General features: G+C 27.3%; 2 long non-coding RNA genes across 2 annotated transcripts; one reads left to right on the forward strand and one right to left on the reverse strand.

Moving 5' to 3' along the window:
- The first annotated feature begins 98 nt into the window (after nt 1-98).
- Nucleotides 99-10,685, forward strand: LOC129962114 (uncharacterized). The gene is made up of 7 exons (XR_008783888.1): nt 99-1,798; nt 4,572-4,589; nt 5,156-5,170; nt 6,749-6,766; nt 8,059-8,073; nt 9,171-9,215; nt 10,560-10,685. It is a non-coding gene; the product is annotated as an uncharacterized LOC129962114 (long non-coding RNA).
- A 2,174-nt stretch (nt 10,686-12,859) lies between these two features.
- On the reverse strand, nt 12,860-25,075 carry LOC129961792 (uncharacterized). Its single transcript, XR_008783827.1, has 8 exons — nt 25,057-25,075; nt 22,473-22,487; nt 20,750-20,767; nt 20,575-20,589; nt 15,947-15,964; nt 15,082-15,096; nt 14,400-14,441; nt 12,860-12,936 (listed from the first exon to the last, which is right to left on the reverse strand). It is a non-coding gene; the product is annotated as an uncharacterized LOC129961792 (long non-coding RNA).
- Nucleotides 25,076-26,254: the final 1,179 nt, after the last annotated feature.

The following is a 26,254-nucleotide window of genomic DNA, read 5'->3' on the forward strand; positions in this document are numbered from 1 at the left end:
AACGACACTGTGGCTATAAATGAAGATTTTATTCAAAGTATACAGCATAAGCCTGAGCACAACGATCCCATTGATTAACGAACCGAATGATTCCTTGTTCCCAGAATTCCTGTGGCCGTGACAAGACTCAGTCCTTCACAGCGCCCTTGAGTTCACTGTCCTAGTTGAAGCGCTTCCCTTTCAGATGTTTCTTCAGAGTACCAGGCACATGAAAATCGCAGGGTGACATATTCGGGCTGTAGAGTGGATGATCGAGCTGCTCCCACTTGAACTTGGCCAGTTCCGAGTGTGTGATTCTGGAGACGTGTGGACACGCGTTATCAGGGAGCAGAACCACACACTCCGGGAGTAGCCCCGGTCTTTAGTTCTTGATGGACCTGCGTAGTCTTCGGAGTGTCTCACAGTACACATCGGAGTTAATGGATCTCAAAACACATCTGGAAGGGAAGCGCTTCAACTCGGACGGTGAACTCAAGGACGCTGTGAAGGACTGGGTCTCGTCTCGGCCACATGAATTCTGGGAATAAGGAATCTTTCGGCTTGTTAATCAATGGGATCGTTGTGTTCAGGCTTATGGTGTATACTTTGAATGAAGTCTTCATTTATACCCACAGTATCGTTTCGTATCTTTTCGTTTGAACATCCCTTGTATATCATTCATTTTTTTTATTCTACACATTTAAAAACGCATTTACATCATAGAATTCGATGTAATCATTTTGTGGAATGCTTGACCATTTACCCGGATTCCTTTTCCTTTTGAGTATAATATTAAAATCTCTAAGTGTCGACAATAAACTAATTTTTAGGCATACTTAATATTTATTTATTATCAATTATCAGTATGATTATTTATTTTAATTTAAGAGAGATAATCATACAGGTAAAATATTTAGTAATAACATTACCTCTATTTTCTTCAGTAATATTCGTATTTTAGAGAAATAATTGCATTTTCAATATAATGTAAAGGAATAATGAATAGGCATCGATGTTTGGACTAAATATTATATTTTATACCCCTCCTTCATTATTACGTACAAACAAGTCACGAATATTCGCTTCTATAATATCAAAAATAGCAATTTTTTTTAAAATTCAAATAACAATTAAAGCATGTTTCATCATTTGGCAATGGTAAAAAGACAACTGTTCACTGAGGTAATTTCCTATGAGTTCTTTAAATGCAATGCTTTTAATGAAATTAAAAATATTTTTAGTACTTTAAGATAATTATTATGGATTAGGAATGGTTAAAAAATGAAGAATATGCAATTCAATGACATGACCCGGAACCAGATTAAATAAAAGTAGAAAATATTTAAAAATACCATGCGAATTTTAACAAATAACTCGTTTGTCTCTAATTTTCTTCTTCACTCACCTATAATCATTTATTCGTTTCATGCCTACAAATACACAAAACATTCAGGAAATAATGCATCATTATTTATAATTCAAGTTAAGGCATGATAAGTACCTGAAGAATCAATGGTTATATCTATATGTCTTTTGTATAAATATAAATAAAACTTTCCGTTCATTTTAGAGAGAGATTTTGATTGAATTTTCCTTTGAAAAAACATACAAATCAAAAGCTGATTTTTTTAGTCGGAGGGATTTTCAAACCTCTGAAACCTGAATTATTTTCTATTATTTAATAATTGAACTTTTATTTAATTCAATTATTTTCTTTAAAATAATTGAACTTCTTGCCTGAAAAGCAATAAGCAGATTTTATACTATTAAAATCTTCATTTTGTTTCAGTTGGTGGCCTTCCTGATCTTGGAGGAGGACGTAAGTGAATTTCTTTTCCTTTCGCCACAGAATGCCCCGAACTTGGAGTCTTTAAGATTCCATGTCAGTTGAATGGATATACATGGAAAGATTTATTAAAAAATTTAAGTTTACCTACAGTACACAAAATAGCAATGCAACTATACACAATACAATAATGAAAAAAGGGAGTGTTTGGCGGGAATATATTGAAGAAATTCAAGAAAAATCTTGATGAAGTTAATATTGCTTGGAGAAGAGTTTGATTGAGACAAAAAAGAGACAAAAATTATTCTGGTCTTGGGTCTGGAGAAATCAGAAATTCGTTTTCTTGCAGAAACTACCCCAAGATTTCTGGTTTTGATTCTTTTTGCCATATCATTGGTCCACCAGAATCGTCCGAGGTCATGGACGGGTTTGCTGAAAAAAAAAATGTAGTTAGAGAGCTACTAGTAAAAGTAATTAAGTGGATCACACACTTCTCCGCAGCCCCAGTGATTCGATTCTTTAATTTGGAATCGCTTGAAGTACGAAGGGAATGGGTCGTGGGTGGTTGCAAAAGTTATGCTTTGCTTGTTCCATGATACTTGATTAAAGAAAATATTTAGGAAAATTTGATAAATATTTCTTCCAGTTGAGTCAATGTCCCATTCTTCTTTGCCATCGCTGTAAGCTCGATTTATTTAATATGGTTTTAAACAGACTTCTCGGAACTGGATACTGAAAGGGCGTACCTGCAAAAATATTCTGTTTCGCTAAGGAATCGTCAACCTTACCTTCGTTGTCATTGTGGCCCACATGTTCTTTAATCTATACTTATTGAATAGAAAAGCTGCTGAGTAGAATCGCTTGCATACTCTGTACAACTGGACTTGAGGATGAAAATGAGCAGATCGCCTTTAAGCTGGAATCATTATTGCTCCGTATTTTAGCTTTGTGATTGAAAACGATAGCTCAGTTATATGTTTCTTTAATGGCTAGCAGATCAACCTGAAGGACAAAATTCTTTCACTGATGGATGAATTGGTCGTTTTGCAAGACGCAGAAGATAAAGCCAGTATGTTCTTGAATTTCGGACCTATCTGAATTTTTCAAATTCGGACCTATAAAAAATTAGAATTCTTATTTGAGGGTGATTTTGTCTTCAAGAAGGAAGTCTAAAGGAAATATTTCCGTATTAGGGCATTTGATCTCAGAATACAATGTCAAATTCTGGAACTATGCAAATTATGACGACCTGTTCTATTTTCACTTTTTGGCTTTTTGGTTCATATGCCCTTGATATAAGAAATAATTTCCCCTTAATTTTGATACTGCAAGAAAATTAATAATAAAAACACAGGCTATATAACTTTTGAGAAATGAAATTACTATTATAATGATGTGAAAATTAATTGGAATAACGTGAACATAATGACGGATTGTTAAATTGCTAATTAATAAATAGTTTAGACCTCGTTATGCTCGTTGTTAAAATTAAAGTCAAACAAGCTAAACAGAACTACTTAATATTGCCTACTGCACTTCTATTTCGAGATGAACTTCCAAATCCGGAATCATAAACCGATGATGTGAACAAAATTTGTGGTAGCATATTGACATAACAACATTAATTGTTCGAAGATGGATTTTAATCGTTCTAGGACCACGTTCGCAGCGGATTTCAGTGGAATTTAGTATCAAATTCACTTTTCTTCCGTCTTCAATATCTATCACTGGATGTATACTATCCATGATATCCATCCTTATACTATTCTACATTACATTTTGGTACAGCGTAGCCAACTTAAATGCCAGATCTATTTAATTTAACTCAATCAATTGATCGTTGCCGAATAATGTCGGATTTGATCATCTCTTTCTAAATTTGAAATGGGAGATAAACAAGCATCAAGCTGCACGAGAAATGGTGACCTAGGCCTACGTCCTGGCCTACGGGTAGCGCGTTTTCCCCATGATATGGGCGTCCCGGGTTCGAGTCCTGGTATGGGTGTGGTTGTTCTTCACCCTGTGTTCTATCTGTGAGGTGCGTGAAAGAGCCCCCTTCCCTCCTCCTATAAAAAGGGGTTGTGCAAGTGAGTGTCATCTTCACATGAGTCAGACTTCTGCCCTCTAGTGCTCGGGGGTCTTTACCCTCAGAAGCTAAGCTGCTGCACCCCTCTTTCCGCTGTAACGCGGACAAGACATCATCATCATCATAAAATTTTGTCTTTGTGAGCTTTGGTTCTGGACTTCTAATATTACTAATTGTAAAAGCTATCATAAATTTAGCGAAGAAATCCAAAAGAAACAGAACAATACAAATTTTCATTTAAAAATAGTTTTAGAACTGAATGTAATGTATTAAACAATCAAACAAACATGTAATATATCAAACAACATTTTGAATGATCAAAAAGTATGGCAAAAATATTAATAATCATTTTAGAGTTGACACATTTTTCATTTTTATAATAATCTCCCCCTTTATGTCCAACGACAAGGAAATTTTATTAAACATGTCAACCATTCATAAATTATTTCATGGAACTTAGAAATTATCGTTCATATATTCATTATGATTTTCTCATTTTGAAGTAATATGTAGATACTGTAGAATGTCGGTCGAATATCGAAGATAATTTAAGTAGTGACGTTATTTAAATATATTAAATGTTGAAACTATTACATTTTTTCATTCTCATTTAGTACAGAAATTGAAACAAAAATCAGATATAATTTTTTTCTCTAAAACAGAACATTAGTGCTTTTAGAATTTATTGCAATTTAATTTTATTATATTTTTATTTTCCAGTTCTTCCTCTTGCTACAGGTAAGAAGTGTTTTTAAAATTGTAGTTTTGACTGTGATGTGTGAGTAGTTATACTTTTCTTTTACTTTAAAGTCTTTGAGGCCATTAGATTATCATTTTATATCAATGTCATATATATAAATATATATTGATAGTCAAACTGCAGTGAGAAGTGTCTAAATTGATGGCACAATAATATCAAGAAATTTTATGTTTTGAAATTATGGCATTCGAGATAATGCAACAAAAATATGCTACTTATATCATTTTAATTTGAAATTTATAAACAGTAAAACTAGTAGGAAATTTATTATTTTGAAATAATAAATGAGTGCAATTACATTTTTTAAATTTTTCTCATTTCTCATGAAAAAGAAATTAAATCTTGGATCGTCCAAATGGGTTATCAATACAGTAAAGAATTTCCAATAATATCAACAGCTGTAGTTTTCAAAGTAAATTTATTATTAAATTTGAACATGGGAGATTATTTCTTTTTTAATCTCTTTTCATCCAAAATGGAAGTGAAATATGTGGATCTATAATTATCAACTCATTTCTTTTTTTATGTTTTGATTTATTTCCAGATGCATTAAATGGAGGTAGGTTCAAAATTTTTATGAAAAAAAATATTGGTAAAAATTGAAAATAAATTTGGTATATGAAGCCTTATTAAATCGGAAAATGCGTTCTTTTTTATTCAAAACTCAAAAAGTTTTCCTGATTTGTACTAAATTAGTTATAGAAACACAAATTTGATTCTATCACAATTTTACAAAAGAAACATTCACCAGTGTAACCTAAACTTCAATATGTTCTGTATAAATATATTTTATTTAAATATATACTTCAATTTTTTCCCATTAAAAAATGCGTTTACAATAAGCAAAAATAAATTTTGAAAAATATTTGGAAATTTCAAAATTTTTCCATAATATTTTGCAAAATAACATTTATAAACATGCATATGTAGAGAGAACAATAATGCTTGCAATCATCAGTTTTTATGGAAACTGTCATAGAATGATTCGTTCTAAATGTTTCCCATACTGAAAACAAATTATGTTTTTAAGATTCATTTCCTTTTAATGTTCTATTAAAATGATAATTATTCTAGTAAATTATTTGATAAAATTGCAAAAAATAACGTTTCACTCATTTAAAATTCTAAGGGTGCTCGTAATAGACATGATATATTTAAATTGGACGTTTTAACATCAAATAATCAATGTCTCGTGTCGTATAGCTTGCATTTAAAAAGAAAATTAATAGTTTCTATCAATCCACATGGTCAAAGACAGATTTTATCATTTACTGGTATTGTTCATCTCAATGTTTTACTTATATTTGAGTTTTTATCGACCATAATATTACATTATTATTCTTTTGAAAAATTTTTTTTGCATATTTCTAAAGTATTATACTATTAATCGGTCTCAATAAATGCAAATATATTTTTTTTAATTTGCTGAGTCACCCAAAACAATTGACCCATTTTACAGGCAAAATCATAAAATTATTTAAGGTTCCATTCTTATATTGCAGTATGTCTAAAAAAAAGTTGTCAAAAATGATGGTTTTAAATACGAAGCGTGTTCCAATCGGCCTACCAGAACTGTTGAACAAATTAGAGAAGCATATGTCACTCGAAACACGGACGTTTTTGTTATTTTTATTTAATCGCTGTTGCAATTTATTGGCAGCACAGAAAAAAAACCCGAAATAATGCAGCCTGAAATTGTTCATACCATCAATGTTAGTCCAACACATATTTTTAAAAAGAAATATGGTTAGGAGAGGCAACAACAGTGTCTTGTTTCCAGAAGGTAATGGATAATATATTATCCGATAAAGGGACTGATCAGTTCCAGGTTTTCTCAGATTAATTCGAGTCCGAATTTAACGATTCGTCATCAAATAGCTCTGCAAATAACAATAAGTTATCATTAGGGAAAGAAAATAATATTATAAATATAAGTTCAACCCCACTTTAAAACGTAATATCATAAAAATAAGCTTTGTTCAAAATAAATAAGTTAAATAATTTTGTGCAAATAAGTTTGTACGTTTTTGAACTTATGTATAAATTATGTACATGTACAATAAATTATTGAAATATAAAATGTATTTTATTATTATTTTTGACTTGTTAATAATACTATTCATTTTTATTCGCATAGATGGAACTGCTGTTGATCGTAAGACTTGATATTTTATCATTAAAATGCATAACCATAATATCAAATTCAAAAATAAGATATTTCATGTGAAATCGAATTTTTACAATTAATTAATCAAATTTTATACAAAGAAAAATGATTTGAAATGCATAATAACAGATCTGTGAATTTTTTAGGGGAAATTAATATTCAAAATAATTTTAAAAAATTAGGAATGCACAATTTTTAAAATTATAATCCATATTTTAAAAATTTAAATGTGTATAACAGAATAAAGGCTTTTAAATCTAATTTCAATATAATTCTCTCGGATTTTGCAATCTAAATTAATTTAGATTACTGCATTAATAGGAATGAATTGGTTAGTACTCTGCATTATATTTAAAAGTTACATAAATATTTAAATTAAAAAATGCTTGAATAGCTAACGCTTTTAATTTTTGAATGAAGAATTTATTTAAAAGCATTATATTTAAAAGTTACTTAAATATTTAAATTAAAAAATGCTTGAATAGTTAACGCTTTTAATTTTTGGCTAGGAATTTCACAATAAATATTTTAATGACAATTAGAAACAAGTTATAACTAGGTTGATATGAAAAATATGATTGTGTCAGCATATTATTTAAATACAAATTCAGGGACCTTAAAAAACAGCATCAAAGTTATTTCAACAACGTATTGAGTTTCTATTAAAAATAGCACTATCTAATTCAAAGTAGAATAGATTATAAAATAAAATGAAATTCAGTGGGCGTGTCTGGATTCTGAGAAATTGAACGGCATATTTGCATTCATTCCAGTCCCAAATAACTTTGCAAGTTCTACTAATTTTTTCTTAAGTGACAACAGCTTTACTTTCATTTAAGCATGGATTCGGATAGACTAATAATTGGGGCACTGGCTTTGTTTATCGATTGGATTTCTTAATTTTTTTTTTATATATTTTTCAGATGAAAGACTTTCTAATAATAATGTAGTTACAAAATTGATTAATCGGATATTTATTTATCATATATTATATTCATCTCATTGCAATAATTTTTTAAGACTAGAAAACTATTGATTGGGTGATTAAAAGGTAGATAAATTTGCTTTTTAAATGTAGAAATATAACTGAAGTTTTAGTTCTTTATCATCTCAAACAGAACAAATGCAAAGAAAAAAAATAATTTGCCTACACTTATATAATTCATAAGGAAAAAAAATATTAAATGCATATAAAAATTACTATTAAAAGTTAAGTAGATGATAGTAAAATCTATTCAATGGATATAAACAATATTTAACTGCTTGTCGTTTTCTTATAGGAATAGTTCGAGCATGTAAGTAACCTATTGGAATTACGATGCTAATATTTCCGAGGATATAGAATATTTTCTACTCAAATTTAAAGACATAAAATGAATAAATATAAGTCAATTGTTTCATGATATAGGCTGTTGAAAATTTAAAAATGTATGTAAATAAAAATTTTCAGGTTTTCTTCCAATAAAATTAAAGAAAAATATAACCATGTAGATAATTTCTACTTTATTCCTATTTTATAACTGCTATTATCTCCATTTTTTTATTTGCATAGTAATTGTAATTATAGTAACTTGATTTATGTGAGATATAAGCAATATAATTTTGTTACGAAATTTCCGGGTTCGTTTGGATAGTGGAAGTTATATGGTGTGGAGAACGCTCAATCAGCAGGCGGCAGTAGAAAATAAAACAACGACGTTTATTTACACGAAGACACATAGGACAACAACTATATACAGCACGAGGGGAAGACAATTATCTTCAGCCGAGACGTGCACACAACAAGACTCTACTGCAGACAGTAATGCATAGTTTAGTTCAGCACTAGCTTGACTCCGTCGCTGCTCCGCTAATCTCTGCAAGGATAGTTCCTTACTGTCGATTCCGACTACTCTACCCTCGCAGCTGCAGACTGCCTCCTTTTATAGGTCTCAGGAGGCGGGGCTAGAAGCCTCTCAACCAATCAGGAACTTTCGAGGCGTATCTAGGTTCCTAATGGACGGATCGGAAAAATTCTCGATGTTTCGGTATAATCTATTTAGGCGCCAAAGTCGCCAAATTCGTCGCCAAGTCGCCAAATGGTCGCCAAGTTTGTCGCTAAGCTCTGAGACCTCCGACACGACACCCGGACTCGGTCCAATACAGATGACTGTAAAACAGTCTTTCTGATGATGGAACCAACTATGCTGGGAAACAGCATCACAGATTCATAACAATATTAATTATTAAATGCTGTGAAGTAAAAATATGATGAAAACACCTTCTTCCTGTAACATGAAAGTATAAACAATGCAACTTCTAAAGAAAAATATTATTATGCAAATTAATAAAATTATTTAACAAATTTTATTTTTAAATATATTATTTAATAATAATTTCTTTTATTTTTTAGTGTAACATTTCCATTTATCACCACTCTTCAAAACTTTGAAGGATGGTATGTATTTCATGTATTATTAAATAATTAACTGATTTTTTTTTTAGAAATTCATTCTACTTTGAATGTTTTAAATCCAAAATGTTTTTAATTCTTTCATAATGTTCCTAGAAAAAATTTGAAATTTGAATCTAAATTATTTTTAACCGTTAAATACTTTGTATCTTCAGTAAATATAAATAATTAAAGCTTTTAATTCTCTCTAGAACATTACTGCCTTTCGAGTATCCATTTTAAAATTATATGACTAAAAAAACTTTGTTATTATTTATGAACTATAAATTTATAACTATAAAGTTATTTATGAACTATAAATTTATAGTGAATTTTTATTTATGATTGTTGTATTCAACACATTGTATATTCTTTGTTTATTAAAATTACCCCTTTATTATTTTTTCACTGCCCTATGATGATATTGGTCTTTAAAAAGTTTCAAAACTTCAAATTGAAGTTTCAAAAATTCTTCTAAATTGCGAATTTTATAAGTAATGTGAAGGGCGTTCATACGCCTCTTTCCTATCATAACGACGTTCACGGTTTTTATTTTTACTTTCTGCTTTATATATTTTGCTTTTTTTGTATATTATATGACAACTTTACAATCGCATCGGTTTTTTCGGTCAGCTACAAATGAAACTTTTATCCACAAATTTATTTTCTTCAACTTGATTGTATAATCTGTATAATCCTTTAAAGACAAAGTTTTTTAATTTTTTTTAAAAAAATTTAAATTTTTTTTAATTAATTGTTTTTTAAAAAATAAAAATCTAAGCATTTTAAGATTTTCCGAAACAACAAGAAGAAAGCATTTGAACCTCTCGTTCCTTTACTATACGTTTAATTTTCTTCTATATTTACCGATACCTTTCAGATTTAAATAAAATGGCATGGAAAGAAATGTAATATTGGTTTATTGAAATCTACGTTATTTTATTGAATCTACATGCATTTTATCTCTTATTTGAAAATATTGTTAACAAATCAATAATTTTAATTATTTTCCTATTATTAACTTTGAACTAAAAGTAATTTTATGTTCGGAACTGAATTTACGTCTTTTTCCATGGACTCTATGTATTTTGAAAACCTTTCAAATCTTTTAAACATTCTTTTAAATTTTTCTTTTCGAATGCCTGAAAGGAAATGATTTAATTTCCATAATAGACGAAATAATTCTGGTTTATTGTACAAATACAACTAAAAAACTGATTTAAGAAATAACGTTTGATCAAATTTAGTTAAAATGAAACGCTTGTCAAAGACATTGCTTCATGCTCAAAAATTAAAATTCTATGTTTTTTTAATAAATATATAATATGAGATGTTTTCTTCTTTTAACAGGACTGAAAATTGAGAAATAAGGCTTCAAGAACTTGGAAATTTAATTGAAAATTGCTCAACTCATCTATATTTAGATTATATGGATTGTGTGTATTTTGAAATTAAAAAAAAGTTACATTTAATGAATACTTTGTTTTATTGAATCTTTTTTTTATTCAAAAAGTGCAACTTCTTCACCTTTTATCAAAATAAATGTCAATTTATATAACTTTGCTTATGTCATAATTTTTAATTTACAATCCTTTATATTACATAATTACATTCCTTTAAAGAAATTTGGAATGAAAAATCTTTAGTTATAAAGGAGTCTATAGGTCCAACCATTTATTCAATTTTAATATGAATATGCTTTGAATGGTAAAAGGGATAATCTCAGGACGATATGTTTGAAATTTTGATTGGAATATTATTTAAATAATTAAATGGGCTTTTAGAGTTTATTTTTTAGTAATTTCAGAAATATAGTTACACAAAATTTATATTTCAAGTATCCGGAACGCTTAATTTAAAATATATCTATCAATCTATTGTTGAAATCATCCGCAAAATTTTTTTTCAAATATTTTACAACTTTTACAAGTGTCCACACAATCAAGAATTAATTTCATTTTATTGTGCGATAATAATTTTTTAATAAAATAAAAATTTTCTTTCAGTTAACTTTCTGAATAGTTGCGAATATTATTGAAAAAAAAACATGAATTTCGTTTTCTCAATGAAATTTCTTCTAGAAAAAAAGAACTTGAAATGTTGCAAATAGTTTTCAAAGATTCACAGTGTTGATTATATCACATAATATCACAGTGTTGATTATTATAAAATATTTAAAAAGGATAGGGAACCCATCGTAGATGATCTGTAATTTTGTAGATCAACCACTGAGGTTAATGGTCAAGATATTGATAAGGTCAGAGAGATGATGCTTGGTGATCGTCGTTTGATAATAAGGGATATTACGGAAGAAGTTCCTATATATTGTTGCTTTTTGAGATACTATTTTATTTTTATTCTTTTGTCTAAGGGGAAAAAACCATGAAATAATCTCTCAGTGATACATTTTATTTTATTTGAAACTGAATGACGCTTAAATAAGCACTGTGTACATAATTACTTTTCAAGAGATATTTCAAAATGAGAACAAGTCACATATCAGTAAACCTCAATATCGGTACCGATTTTGTCAATTTTTAAATGCCACTTAGCTAATAAATAATCAATAAGAATCTTTTATGTATATTGTGTAATCATATCTTAAAAAGTATTTTAATTTGATATGATAAATTGAAGTTCATTAAAATGCATAATTAAATTTTATTAAGTGATTAGGTAGATGATAATAATATCGTGACAGAACGCTCTCAGCCGAAGGTCGTAATTGTACTTTAAAATGAAAAAAAAAACATATTAATGCAATCGTTTGAAAATTTATTTATACTTATTTTAGAGCTCATTGAAAAAGATATTGAAACATGGGTCTAAGATGGAAAAATCACTATCTTGATTTTTTTAAGAAGTTCCTTATAGATCACGGAAAAGTATTTTTTTTTTCTTATTTACTATAGAGACTTATTTTTCTAAGAAAACTGGTTAGTGTATAATTTATCTGTTAGTACTAAATTACTCAATTACTTATTGCTTAGCATTTGAAAGAAATTATTGTAAATTTCCTTTTTTATGCTCTAATTTTTATATAAAAATGTATTCATTTACATTTTTTATAATTGTTATTTTAATAAATATTCCCTCATACAATTCATTACTACACATTTTTTCTTTAAATTATCTTACATAACTAAATAATTTATCAATTTATTGGTATACACTTACTAGATGATTAATATTATTACTGCATTTTATACAAATCAAATGGTATTTTAATTCTTATTTAATTAAAGCTATGGAGGGATTTAAAAAATGTTTTTCATGTTCGATTTTGATATTATATATTTTTAAAAAAATTACGTACTATTTCAATATTTGATATTGAAGATTTTTGGTAAGCATTTACTTGCTTCATTGCATATGATTCTAATTTCTTTTAATATTTCTTGGATAAATAATAGTATTTCCGAATGTATTTCCATTGATTAAAATATAATTATCATTCACGTCAAAATATGGTGTATTTTTGTAAATTTCGGAAAATTTTTCAAATATTAAAAGATAATTATATTTAAGTAGAATATGTTGTTTTTGTGTTTACTTCTCTTTAAAGAATGTTTAAATTAGTTTTTAGTATTCCAAGTTATGTAAAGATTAGAAGGATAATAAGTTGACAAGAAAATTATTCATTATTTGTTCTTTATTCAAAGGCATTTGTATTTACATAAAATACAACTGTATTCTTTTATGTTCACCTTGTTTCGAATACCCGTAACTGAAATATTAAAAAAAATGAAGATATTTTTAGTTTTACAAATATCATTTGGAAAAGCAAATATACATCATTTATATTAAAAGACTATTTCTAAAATCATAAATATTTGATTTGAAATGATAATTAAATCTAATATGATTTTTCAATCTAAAAATACGATTTTATCAAAACAATACTTTTTATATAAAGAATAAAGAACTGTTATTTCATAAATTTGAATAATATTTATAACGTCTATTTGAAGAGAAATAAAATTTGTTTGCAGAATATATTATTTGATATTTCCCAAAACCATTTATTATAATATTTTTATAAATCAGGAAGTATTCAGACGATATTAAAACATTCAGCATCCAGAGAAAAAGTTATGTTAAGGTTTTAGTTTTCTTCTGTCTGAGGATTTTATTATTACTATCTCAACATATTCAAACAATGACTTTTAAAAATCTTGTTTAGAATAAAATGACATTCCCCTTCTTCTAGAACATATAATTTCTACAATTAATAAAGCAGAAACTGCGTCTATTGATATTCTACTGGTTATATAGTTTTACCTAGTTAATTCTGATTTCGCATATAAACTATGGAATGTAAAAATATTCGCACTTTTTAAAAAGCTGCAATTTAAAAATTATTCCACATTAAATATTTTAATTTATTAATAATTATGCAAAATTTTAGCCTTTTTTCCGCCATATCTTCCTGAAATATTTCTGCACAAAAATAATATTTAAACAATTTTAGAATTTAAGAAAAACTTTTTGATAACAGTGATTAAAATGAGATCACCACCCTCCCCCCAAAAAAAGAAATGATAGTTTTTTGGAAAATTCAAAATGCATTTTATTATTGAAATAAAATTCTAATCTTTTTCATTGTTTTATCAATTACTAAATTGCGTGATTCTTTTCTATTATGGAACGCAGGCTAGAAAAGATAGATTCTGTTTATTTTTTTCAGTTATCTCCTAAAAACTATTCAATCTAAATCAGGATAACTTTAACAAGCTTGTTCATGGAACAAATAAAATTATTCAGCAACAATATTACAAATTATTCAAAAATCAATAAAATAGAAATTATTGGTTTTTTCGAATATTTACATTGGTTTATGATTGCAGCTTATTACCTAAGAATTATCAGAACATAACTTTTTAAACCTATTAATTTGTCATATTTTAATATAGTTGATTACATTGTGATTTAATTGTTTGAAACTTCAAAATTGTGCAATTTATTTTTCGGGATTATTTGACTATAAAAGGAAATTTTGTCTCATCTGTAGTTATTATTTAAATAATTTATTATCTATTGAAATATAAATGGATTTAGCTTTAATTTATTGTATCCAAATAAAAACTGAACCAGGAAACGAAAAATATTGAACAATTAGTAGAAATATCCCGAAATAAATTTGAATATAAAATGAAAGGCTTGAAAGCGGACAAACAGTTGTGTACTTACTTTCAGATGACAAATGGGAGCTCTTTTGAAGAAGCAATTACACTGTAACAGAAATTTTAATAATAAATTATAGTTTGATCAAAACATTTAAAAAAAATATTAAGTACAATGGAATTTAAAATTTGCATTTGTAAACAAAATGGAATTTTCTCATGTCTGTCTATACTTAGTAATTATTCTAGGCATTTTACAAGGGTATAAACTTAAGCCAATGCTGCAAATATTTTTATGAATGATTTATTTTAAGTGAAAAAAAAATGTCATTTCTTAGAATGTAATCAATACACTGACTCATAAAAAATAATTTTTTTAAGGTTAATCTTTAATAATTTTTTTTCTGTTTTTGGTGTTTGTTAACAGCCTTAGTCGCCAACAGAATTATACCAAGTTTTTGTTATTATTCTTTATGCAGAAAATCGTGCCAAAAAATTGTTAATTTTGCATTTTAATAACATTTTTAATATTAATATTGCAGAAATCAATATAATATAAACAGTGATTAAAAGTCCTTGAATAATAAATTTTAAAGTATTAAAATTTTTCACATTTAAATTAAGATCGAATATTTTTGCAAGAGAAACAAAGGATTGTAAAAAAATATGTGTATTCTCCTTTTTTCCAGAATACAGTTTATTTTCAAATTTTATTATTATAACAAAAACATATCTTAAATTTTACTTACATATGCCTACAATATCTGAAATTCAGAAAATAAATTTGTTAGAAGAATTCAACTATTAACATACATTTTTGGTGCTTTAAACTATTTATTTAACAATTTTTCTTATTATTCAGACGGAATTCTAGACAATTTGACATGTAAATTGTTTTTTTAGTATTTTAACAATAAATTATCCATTTCATCATAATGTGCAAACAATGTGATATTTTTACTTTAAAAAAACTTTAACATATTTACATTACAAACTATCTATTTTAGAGAAAATGATCTTATTGTAATATCTCACTAACTTTCCACATTGCAATATTGGGAACAAAAATAATGAAGATTTTTATTGTTTTATAAAATTCGGTCCATTATTTATACGCTAGCTTGCATAGGAATCACCATTCGCTTTATTTCATAAAATATGATGAAATGACTGTTAGATGAAAATTTAAACTAATGACAATATTATAATACTGGTGAAAATGCTTTCAATTTTCAATTTTTTAAAACCATAATACAAGATTAGATTTTGATTTTTCAGTAAAAATTCAATTCTTCTTTAAAGAATGGAACAGAAAACTGAGCTAATGCATTCAATTTTAAGTAAAATAACTCTGAATTTTGATAAATTATTAAATCTGCTATTCCGAGCATTATCCGAATGACAGTGCATCGTGAAATGGCAAATAATTTTATACCGCTTAATAAACTAGCTTGTTATTAGATAGGTAAATCCATAATTTTCTTGAGCATATTTCTTTAAAAGTAAAATTTCATTTGATATTTTAATTCTATTTCTATCTCCGTTTTGTAAAATTTAATCTCCTTTCGAATTTTACCTATCATTAAACAAAACAAATTCGGTTATTGCACTTACCTCCTATTCCACCTTTGACTGTTAAAATGAAAAGAAAATAATTTTATTTTCAAAATATAAATTACATAATTTAAAATTAGTCAGAATTTTCAGTATCTTTAACTTAAAATATGTATGAAATTATTATACTTCTGCTACAAAGAAATTTAAAAATTTCAGCACACAATGAAAAGTTCGCATTTACTTCGAGAAAAACAGAATAACTTTCACGCAGTGGCAGTAGAAATTTCCCCAAATGGCATAAAATAATGAAATTCATAGCTTCATAACTTGGACCTTTTTGGTTGTTGAAAAATAGAATTTACTTCGTTTAAAATACAAATGTTTCAAATGATTTTACTAAATATGAGTAATAAAACTAGTAAATGATAACTTAGATTCATTAGCTTTTTCAAAAGTACATTTATTGACAGAAATAACATAAAAATATCATTTATTTCATTTAAAGCATTTTTTTTAATTGGAAATTTTTACTATCTCTGACGGAAATTAGATTTTGTGCCATGATTAAAATGAGCACCTAGTTTAAAATTTAAAAATAAAATCAAAACTTTAAAAACAAGTTAGGACTTTTTTAGACTCATTTAAATTGGTATAATTATTGATTCAATACCAATTAAAATAATTTATTTTTTCCCTTAGTAAATACTTTTTCCAAATAGTCTTAAAATAATAAAGTTTGAACTAAATTGTACACGTAGTTATTTTGATTATTTATATAGAAACTTATTAATAAAGGCTCGATGTTAAAAAAATACGATCATAACTTTTTCATAAACATATGAAGCTAACAAGGCATACGTTTGAAGATGACCTTAATATGTATGCTTGATTCTTTTCACAATGGCATCAGCATTTAGCTAACTTAATCAATACAATTATGTTAATTCTAGAATAAAATTTAACGATTCCTAAGCGGAAACGATCAACGAGATTAAATAAATTTTAGAAGACGAAGCAATGAAGACCTTGTGATACAATAGTTTCAAAGATCGCCAAATATAAAGAGCAAAATATGCTCAGGAAAGAAATTCAGGAATGACTCAATAAAAAAATCAGAAAATTGCAATCCCAATAGAGAATTTGTAATCGAGATGATATACAAGAGTGTATCAATAACTTACGCACATAATTTTGTTCACAATAATAAAAAATGAATTGAATGATACTTTGAAGTAGAAATGAAAGTATTATCAATTTATTACTTTTCGGCATAATTGACATTCATGTTATGGCATTTGTCTCAGCGCTAGATCTGTTTACTAACCCGGTCAAATAAACGCTGCTTCTCCATATGAGGCCCCGTCAGAGCCAAAGTTCTGATTGAAGAAGAGCCTCTCCATGGGTCTAAACAGATGAAAATTTCACGGGGGAGGGAGGAATATGATGGGTGTTCAAAAAGTTCCAAATAGAATCCTTGCAATTTTGCAAGAATAGGCCAGTGTTTTCCTATGAGAGCAGGATTTTCAAATTGTTAAAAAACAAAACAAAAACAAAAAGCTCAGAAATACAAAAAAAAAAAAAAAAAAATGGACAAAAACCTCAACATACATAGAATCTGTGCCGAAATGTAATAAATTGGTCATATTTTCATTTTCGCTTAATACTATAGGGAATTGAAATTTTTATTATTGTGTACAAAATATTGTGCATTGCATATTGATGCTCCCTCGATTCAACACTTTATTTTGATTGCGAATTTGTATTTCACAATTATCACAGTAAAATTTATCAATTTTCATTCTGGATCAATTTTAATTCAGATTTTTTTTTTGATGTCGCATATCATAGAGATTTTTAATTTTTAAATCTAAATTTTTCGTTCAAAGTATTTGGAGAATTCGAAGTTATTTACTACCGTTACTTTTTACTTTACAGCTTTGACAATTCTAGAATCATAATAGAACTTCTTTGTGTAAAATCGTAGCAGTGAAATAATATTTATATCTTAAAAAACGAATGATCCTGATGCGTTTGAATGTGCTCAGCTATTTAGGAAAAGAGCTATTCAATAGCTAAGACCAAATTGTTACTCATCAAAATCAGTTTAAATTCTTCCCTCATAACTGTAATACACTTAGGGATTGCAATACCGGTATACCGGGATACCGAATACCGGTAATTTGAGCCATTTCTACAATTTCGTAATACCGGTATTCACAAGTTTAAATACCGGTTTTTCGGTATTTACTAGAAATTTTTGAAATTGTCTCCACTATATGTTCAGGTATCGCGAACATAGCAAAATAGTATATGTTTTTGTTTTTATGTCTTCATAACGGGCGAAATTAATTAGCTAATTAATGGCTTAATTAATTGCTTAAATCTAAATTAGCGAAACATGGATTATCCCTGAAAGAAAATATTGTATCCTTAACGACTGATGGAGCAACAATTATGAAAAAAGTTGGAAAGTTGATTGGTGCAAATCAGCAGTTGTGCTATGCACATGGAATTCAATTAGGAGTAATAGATGCATTATACCGAAAAAATAAAGAACAGAAGAATCCAAATACTGTGGATATAGAAATTTCGGATTCCAAGTTTGAAAAGAGTGGGAGTGAGAGTGATATTGACAATGAAGATAATGACAATGTAATTGTTGAAGAAGATATTGCTAATGAGGATGAAATATTAACCTATCAAGAATTGCTTCCTATAATTTATACAGTTCGAAAAATTGTTAAGATATTTAAATGTTCCCCTATATAAAGGATATATTACTAAAATATATACTAACTGAAAATAAAATAGAATATATGTTAATATTAGATTCTAAAACACGTCGGAACAGTTTACTCCTAATCATGGAACGATTTTTGAAACTGGGAAATCCAATCAAAAAAGCAATAATCGACTTAAACCTGTAAATTAATTTTTCAGATAGTGAATTCGGCTTAATATCCAGAACTATATCAGCTCTACTTCCAATAAAACTGACTATTGAAGCATTATGTCGGAGAGATTTTAATTTATTAACAGCTAATGCAACAACAAAATTTCATGTTGCAGTCACTGAAAGAACAGCAACACATCACTATCTGAAGAATTATATATTACATTCAAAACTCTCTCAGAAGAAAGGCATACCGAAATAGAAAATGTCTTATGGTATTTACATAATTATAATGATTTTAAAAATGAAAATGAAAAAGAAAAAAAAAAGAAAAGAACCAATTCAAATCTGATTAAGTTTAGAGTAAATTTTCGTTAAATTGTTTATCCACAAACCTATCCACATTCGGAAGAAATCGGTCCAATTATCGAAGATTATGATGTAACTACTGTCGATAGTGAAAAGGAATTGTCTCTTGAACAAAAATTAGAATTAGCGATAAATAAAATTTCAACGAACCAAAAATACAATACAGAAATCAGTTATATCCAAAACCATTCGACGGGAAATCGATTTATTTGAAGATGAGGGATTTAGAGGTAAATACTTGGAAAAAGTATATCGCGCATTGCTAACAGTACCACCAACTACCGTAGATGCCGAAAGAGCGTTTTCGACAGCTGGTCATTTTTACACAAAATTAGTTTTCAGGCTTAATGACAGTACAATTGATGAATTTTGTTTTTTAAGATCACATTTCAAAAATTTGTAATAGTACCACAGATTGAATAGTGATATTTACACTTTTTTTTGTGATTTAAATAAATAAGATGTTTCTTTACTTTTTTGTGATTATATACTGTTATAATTTATAAGTTACAAATTATTTTTGTGATATTTACACTCTCTAACAAAACTGGCAAATAAAACAAAGAAACACCTGTGTTTTCTTTCTTTTTCTAAAATTTCTAATACCGATATTAAAACCGGTATCCCGGTATTAAGATTTAAAAAAATACCGAATACCGGTATTGAAATTTTGGTCCGGTATTGCAATCCCTAAATACACTGTTAGCAAAAATAGGATGCTCATTTCATATTGGGTTTTTCTTTCCATCCGAATGCGTGTACACAAACTGTTGATGATTCGAACCCCGTTCGCAACGATTTATCACATGAAATAAAATGATGCTCCCAATTATTTATGCAAGATGTTATTTGACGGTTTTATGCAAATGTTTTTTCACTCTATATAAGAGCGGAAGCACTCGTGCGCGCATACTTAGTCGTAGATTCAGATTCTTTTTTTTTCATTTGTGTTCGTAGTCTGTGTCGGTGTAATATGTGATATTTTTATAATGTATTAAATGTTTGTTTGTCGCAAGAAATAAAAGTCTGTGTTTTTAAGAAGTCTTCTCGACCTGCAACATTTTACAAGCACCAGTCACATGCATTTTTCACTGCTATTATTTGAACATTTTACTCTGCGGGCCTTACGGACGATTGATCTTGACAATTACAGGGTTTGAACCCAAATATCGTCTGACATACACCAATGCTAATTATCAAATTTTATCATTTTTCAGTTTTTCTTTTTCTCTCTTTTTTTCCATCGTTGACTTATCCAACTGATTAAAATAATGTTAACTCAATGTTATAAATGCCGGGTGAGGAGGATGGCGTTATGTTTTGTTATAATTCGATAAAATCTGGCAATTTTGTAAGAATTCAAAACATGTGTGCGTTTTAATCTTAAGTATACGTTTCTCTTTATAAGTTTAAAAGTACTTACTTCCTTTGGCGATGCCTATTCAGAGAGAAAGAGAATTAATTTTATTATTCTAATTCTAAGAGAATTAATTTTAACTTATTTAATTAATATCAGAGGAATTTTATTCTTATCAATTATTTATCGAATAAAACAAGAATTACATTAAAAATAAATAATAAATAAAAGATTGACTTACTTCCAACACCATCTCGAACTTAAAATAATAAAAGAAAATTGATTTTTAGGAAACAAAATAAATTGTTCAATACTGGCAAATCAAACTATTATTATTTTATGTCAAGAGCAAGCTTTAGGCAATTAAAATTAGAATAATGGTTTGTTACTTACATAATTTTTTATTAGACTTCGATACTCTTAGTGTATAATTTCATTTCAGTTTCCTTCATGATTACTATAGAACTAGTTGGTTTATTTATTCTTTAGTCATTTATTAGCAATATATAACAATAATTAATTGATTGAATTTAATGTTTTAAATCAAACCAAAAAATAAAAATTAGAAATTAATATCTAATCAGTAAAAATGTACTCTTTTAGTTCAAATATTATTTACCTATAATGCAAGTTGATGCGCAAACGATTTTGATTTAACGTGATATAGTATTTGTGTGATAAAAATGCATAGTTCCAAATAAAGAGCATGTGCTACCCTGTTTTCGTTCAATAAAAGGATAAAATGCAAGTATAAGTCTTTATTCTTTCGGAAAATTTATGCTAATAATGTTGTGGTGAAAACTTATAAGTCATTTAACAGCTACGCTATGCGAGGAATTGCTTTTGTATTGTGGCCATGTTACTCGGCTGCAAACCACAAGGTCCCAGGTTCTATCCTCGCCCATCACAACCCGCTACATTGTCCTTAACACACGGCTTGTGTGTCTTAATTTGATGATTCAAGACACATTGACAACACACCAAGACTACGCCTTTGTATTTAGTGAGAGAGGAAGAGTGAGGTATACCAATATCTCTTAAAATACGTGAGGCGTTTGTAAGTGGCCTTTTAAAGTGCTCTTAAAATCAGATGAAACAATGAAATCCTTTCACTGTTGTCAACAACTGATCAATTTGAGCCATGCACTAATCGAAGATTTTTCAGATTTTGCGGTAAAACACGGAAAAGTAATTTTATGGTAAGACAACGCCTTATCTCCCACAGTGAAAGATGTCAGAAACACCATTTCTGCAAATGGCTGATGACTCTTATCTCATCTGCTTAATCACAAGACGACGTTTCTAGACTTCACTTGTTTTAATCGATATCTCATACACAATTTCTCAGAAACATTTCAACAACTATGAAGATGTCAAAAAATGACTTGCTGATTGGATCACTTCAAAATGTGAACAATTTTTCTAGGGGAGCTTCCACTATTTGAAAGGCACATAGACAAAATGTACAGATAACGATGGTGCATGATTTAAATAAAGTATTAATATCTTTCTTCCAAGGTACATATAGGTTTTCATTAAGAATTATTAAAAGTTATTAATCAGAACACCTGTTAATATATTGTCTCTGATAAAACCATTTTCAGCAATAATGTGCAAAGATATGGCTTACTTTTTTGCATTTCTTTAAATTCAATATTTTGGGATTTGCTTATTAATTAAGAAAAGAATTACTTATTACAGTTTTACTCGAAATAGGAAAAAAATGTTTTAACGAACAAAAGCATTTTTAATTCAAATAGTTTTTACAGAAAATTGAGCCTCAAACTAATTTTTAAAAATTATTTTTCTGTAATATTTATATTAATTCTATTTGCGGACTTCTGATTGGAAAGGAAAAAAACCCATCAACTTAGGTTAAAGCCTTGTTCTCTCTATTTTTAAATGTAAAAATTAAATGCAAGAAATATTATACAAAATACTCTAAAAAAAGCTGATTTACTTACCACCACCTCCAATCACTATACAGAAATAGAAAATTAATAAAGTTTTGACATAATTACTAAAGTTTTTTGTAATAAGCATAAAAAATAACATGAAAATAACATGCAAATAAAAATATCAACTTTTATCTTATGTATTAAGATTCTTCTTCGCGGATACTTAGTATTTGGATTAATTACATGTCCGATTTAAAATCCTCAGTCGCATATTAATTGGCAAAAAAATAAGCATTCAAGATTTCAGTTATTGAATAATAGGAGCAAATGGAAAGGAAAAAAAAAATACTTATATCAATGATATTTCAAAATGATCGCATATAAAAATCTTCAAGCGATTGATTAATTTGAGAGAGATCCTAATCGTATCATGATACATATAAAGCTTGTAGTAAATTACATTATTTTTGGTAGCGTAAGTTTTAGATAGCATTTTTAAATCAAAGCTAAAACTGAATACGAATTGGTTTCCCCTTTAACATTGTATTTCACTTTTTATTCATTTTATTATTTTCTATTAGCCATATTGTGGTAGTTTCAGAGCTGAAAGAGATCTGTTTCATGATATTTCATATGATAAAAATCTCGTGTGAATGAATTTTAAAAGGTAGCATGCAATTTTTAGTTAAAAATGAGAATATATTTTGGACAAAAGCCATAAAATGTTTCATATGTTTCTGCTCTTTATAACTTTGAGAAATTAAATTTTCATGCATTCCTTGAAATCAATATCAATATAATTTTAAAAAATGAAATCTACGATCGCAAATTTCAAGTTATCATGTGAGAGCTTTATTATTTTTTAAATCATTATTTGTTCTAATTTAAGTCGTTAACCAGTTTAAACCGGTTTGAAATAATAAAGAAACTTATCTATCGGTATCTATCCCTCTCTCTTTATATATAGATATAGATATATATATATATATCTAATGGTAATGGCTTTTAATTTTCAATTTTTCTAGCTGGTAAACTAAGTTTTGGAGCTCGACTGATTTTGAGATGAAATAACAGCTATGATGTCATAGTTCTACGTCAACCTTTTAAAAACACATCTGCTGTCAAAGAAGCATACGTAATAATAAAACAATACTGGTAAAAGCAAGTCAACCTTTTAAAAATGCATCTGCTTTCAAAGAAGCATGCATAATAATAATGCAATACTGGTAAAATCAGGTAAAAAAATATATGCGATTCAAAGAATATGATGAAAATTTTCATTTATGCTTTATTCATTGCCTACGCGATTTCGAGCTTCAAAACCCCCTAACCAAAACAACATCATGTTCTCACATGATAATAATAAGATGCTGTTCAAGTTTAACCTGAATTGCGCTTGAAATTAATGAAGATGAAACTGATAAAGCGAAATTAGTTATAAGAAAGACTGAATCGTAACTTTAATCTTCATCAGTAACGTATTTTTATACTGTTGCTTGCTACAATATATATTAAGTTGGTTTTCTTATTACAATTTAAAAATTCATTTTGTGGATGTAAATGAATAATATGTTTTATAGTATTTTATTCCTTGAAAGTAAATATCATTTTTAGGTTGGTGTGTTAAGTTTTATTTGAAAAATACATTTTTGATTCTTATTTATATTGTTTGAGAACTCTTGATCTAGAATGACGTAATAAAAGTTATTTAATTCTAATTGTTTCAGAAAAAGTTCAATGAAATTAAAAGGCTTTTCTTTTAATCTTGGAATTTATCTTCCGCAACTTCAAGATTTGAAGTTCAAAACCAAAATAATAATTTCGGTTAAATTATATTTAAAAAGAAAATAATAATTGTTAGATTTATTATTAATTTCTTCATTTCTGAAACTATTTAGATTCATTCTATGTATTTCGTTTATTTTGTTATATCTCAACTTCAAAAAAATTTTTATTACTTCATACAGACAAAAATCACGCAGTTGAAATAAGAAAATTTATTAGATAGAATTTAATAATGTCTTCACTATAAAATGCGCGTAAATACGCTTTTTTTAAAAATAAAATTTTGAATTTATGATTTAGAGGAATGAAATCTTTGAAAGATCACAACTTAAAAAATGATTGCAAGAGCATTAGTTATCTTTAATTAGGATAAAATAATTTCAACATCTCACATATTATTTTAAATTTTCATTTTTCAAAAATTTTAACACTTTCATCCACTATAGTTTTTCAATAGTTAATACTTTTCTACTTTATTCCAAATTTCTACTTTAATAACTAGTCTTTACTCAAATTATAATTTTGTTCCAGTTGTTTCACTTTTAAAATTAATATATAAATATTTCAGACCATATCTGCATAAATCTGCCTCCTTAGAAATATGAAAACGTCAAAGGCCGTTTAAATTAATTAAAACATAAGTAGCAAATTTTCTCCAGTTTTAGAGTGAATCCGTAAATATGAATTTATAGTTTTGTATCTTGACAATCATTCTTTGAAATATATAAAATTAAAAATATTTTTATGTTAGTATTTCATATTTCTAAGAAAAATTTCGTTAATTTAAAAGCTTATAAAAGAATACAAATTATAAAAATTTAAAAGAATTTTTTGATATCGAATATATTGTAATATTTATACTTACTTTGAGCACCAGTCTTAACTATGTAAAAAATATAATGTACTTATCATAATTAATGATATAAAATATAAGATAACATTTATTTAAAATTATTTTCATATACAATGCTTCAAGAATATTTTGCATAAAACTTCACTTTATTGAAATGATATACTGGTATGGTTCAGTACCGACATATGGCACCATTCAGAATTTAGTGACATATCAGCTTACTTTAAATGATAATGTTTTTCTAATCTACGATCATGAACTTCGATGATAGGGAATGTTTGTCTTTTTTTAGCGATTCAAAAAAATTTTCGATTATTTATTTTAGTGTAAAGGATATCACCACATTTCTAATTCATGCTTGTCCAAAATATCCAATCTTTGCTCTTTTACTTTTCAACCAAGATCTTCAAAAATTAAACGTGAATTTTCGTTATTCTTAAGCATCTCTCTCCCATCCACATTTATATATAAAAATTACATAATAATTCTTAGTTCTTGGAACTATTACTTCTTATTATTTATTTAGTGTTGAGCAGTTTATTTACTGACAAGTCATCTAACTAGATGCAATGATCACTACCTTCCAAAATCACATACAAAGCAAACAATGGTTATTTTTTGTTTTCTTCTTCCATTAATTTATTCAATATATTTTATTTTGTACTTATTGTATTAAATTTTATTTGTATTTTTGATAATACATATAGACCCTTTAATAATTTTGAGTAATAATAAATTTAAAAAATATATAAATGGAAGATTAATTTAATTTATGAATCAAGTATTTAAATATCTCGCAACAAAAATTTTATGTTTCAATGCAAATATTAATCATGAAGAAAGGTCTTTTTCAAGTTAGGTTTCTCTTTTTTCTTCCAAAAACATGATATCTTTTATCTGATCATTTTATTTTCTATAAATTAAGTTATCAGCATATTTTATCTTTATCTTGAAATCTTTTATTAATGTTTGAATTTATTTTTATGATATTTAATTTAAAATTCTTTCAAAATATATGCCATCATAAATTTTTCTCTTATGCATTGAAAGTTTAAAGTCAACTAAAACGTTTTCAACTTCTTTCTTCATTTGTTTTCAGAAAATTGTTTATTAACTTTTCAACTAGAAAAATGCGAATAGCTTTCATAATTTTGGATACTCGTGAGGAATGTTGCATAGATTCAAAAGTCCTTTTTGGAAAAATTCATCA

The sequence above is a fragment of the Argiope bruennichi genome, chromosome 2 (assembly GCF_947563725.1).
Source record: "Argiope bruennichi chromosome 2, qqArgBrue1.1, whole genome shotgun sequence".
In the NCBI taxonomy this organism is placed as follows: domain Eukaryota; kingdom Metazoa; phylum Arthropoda; class Arachnida; order Araneae; family Araneidae; genus Argiope; species Argiope bruennichi.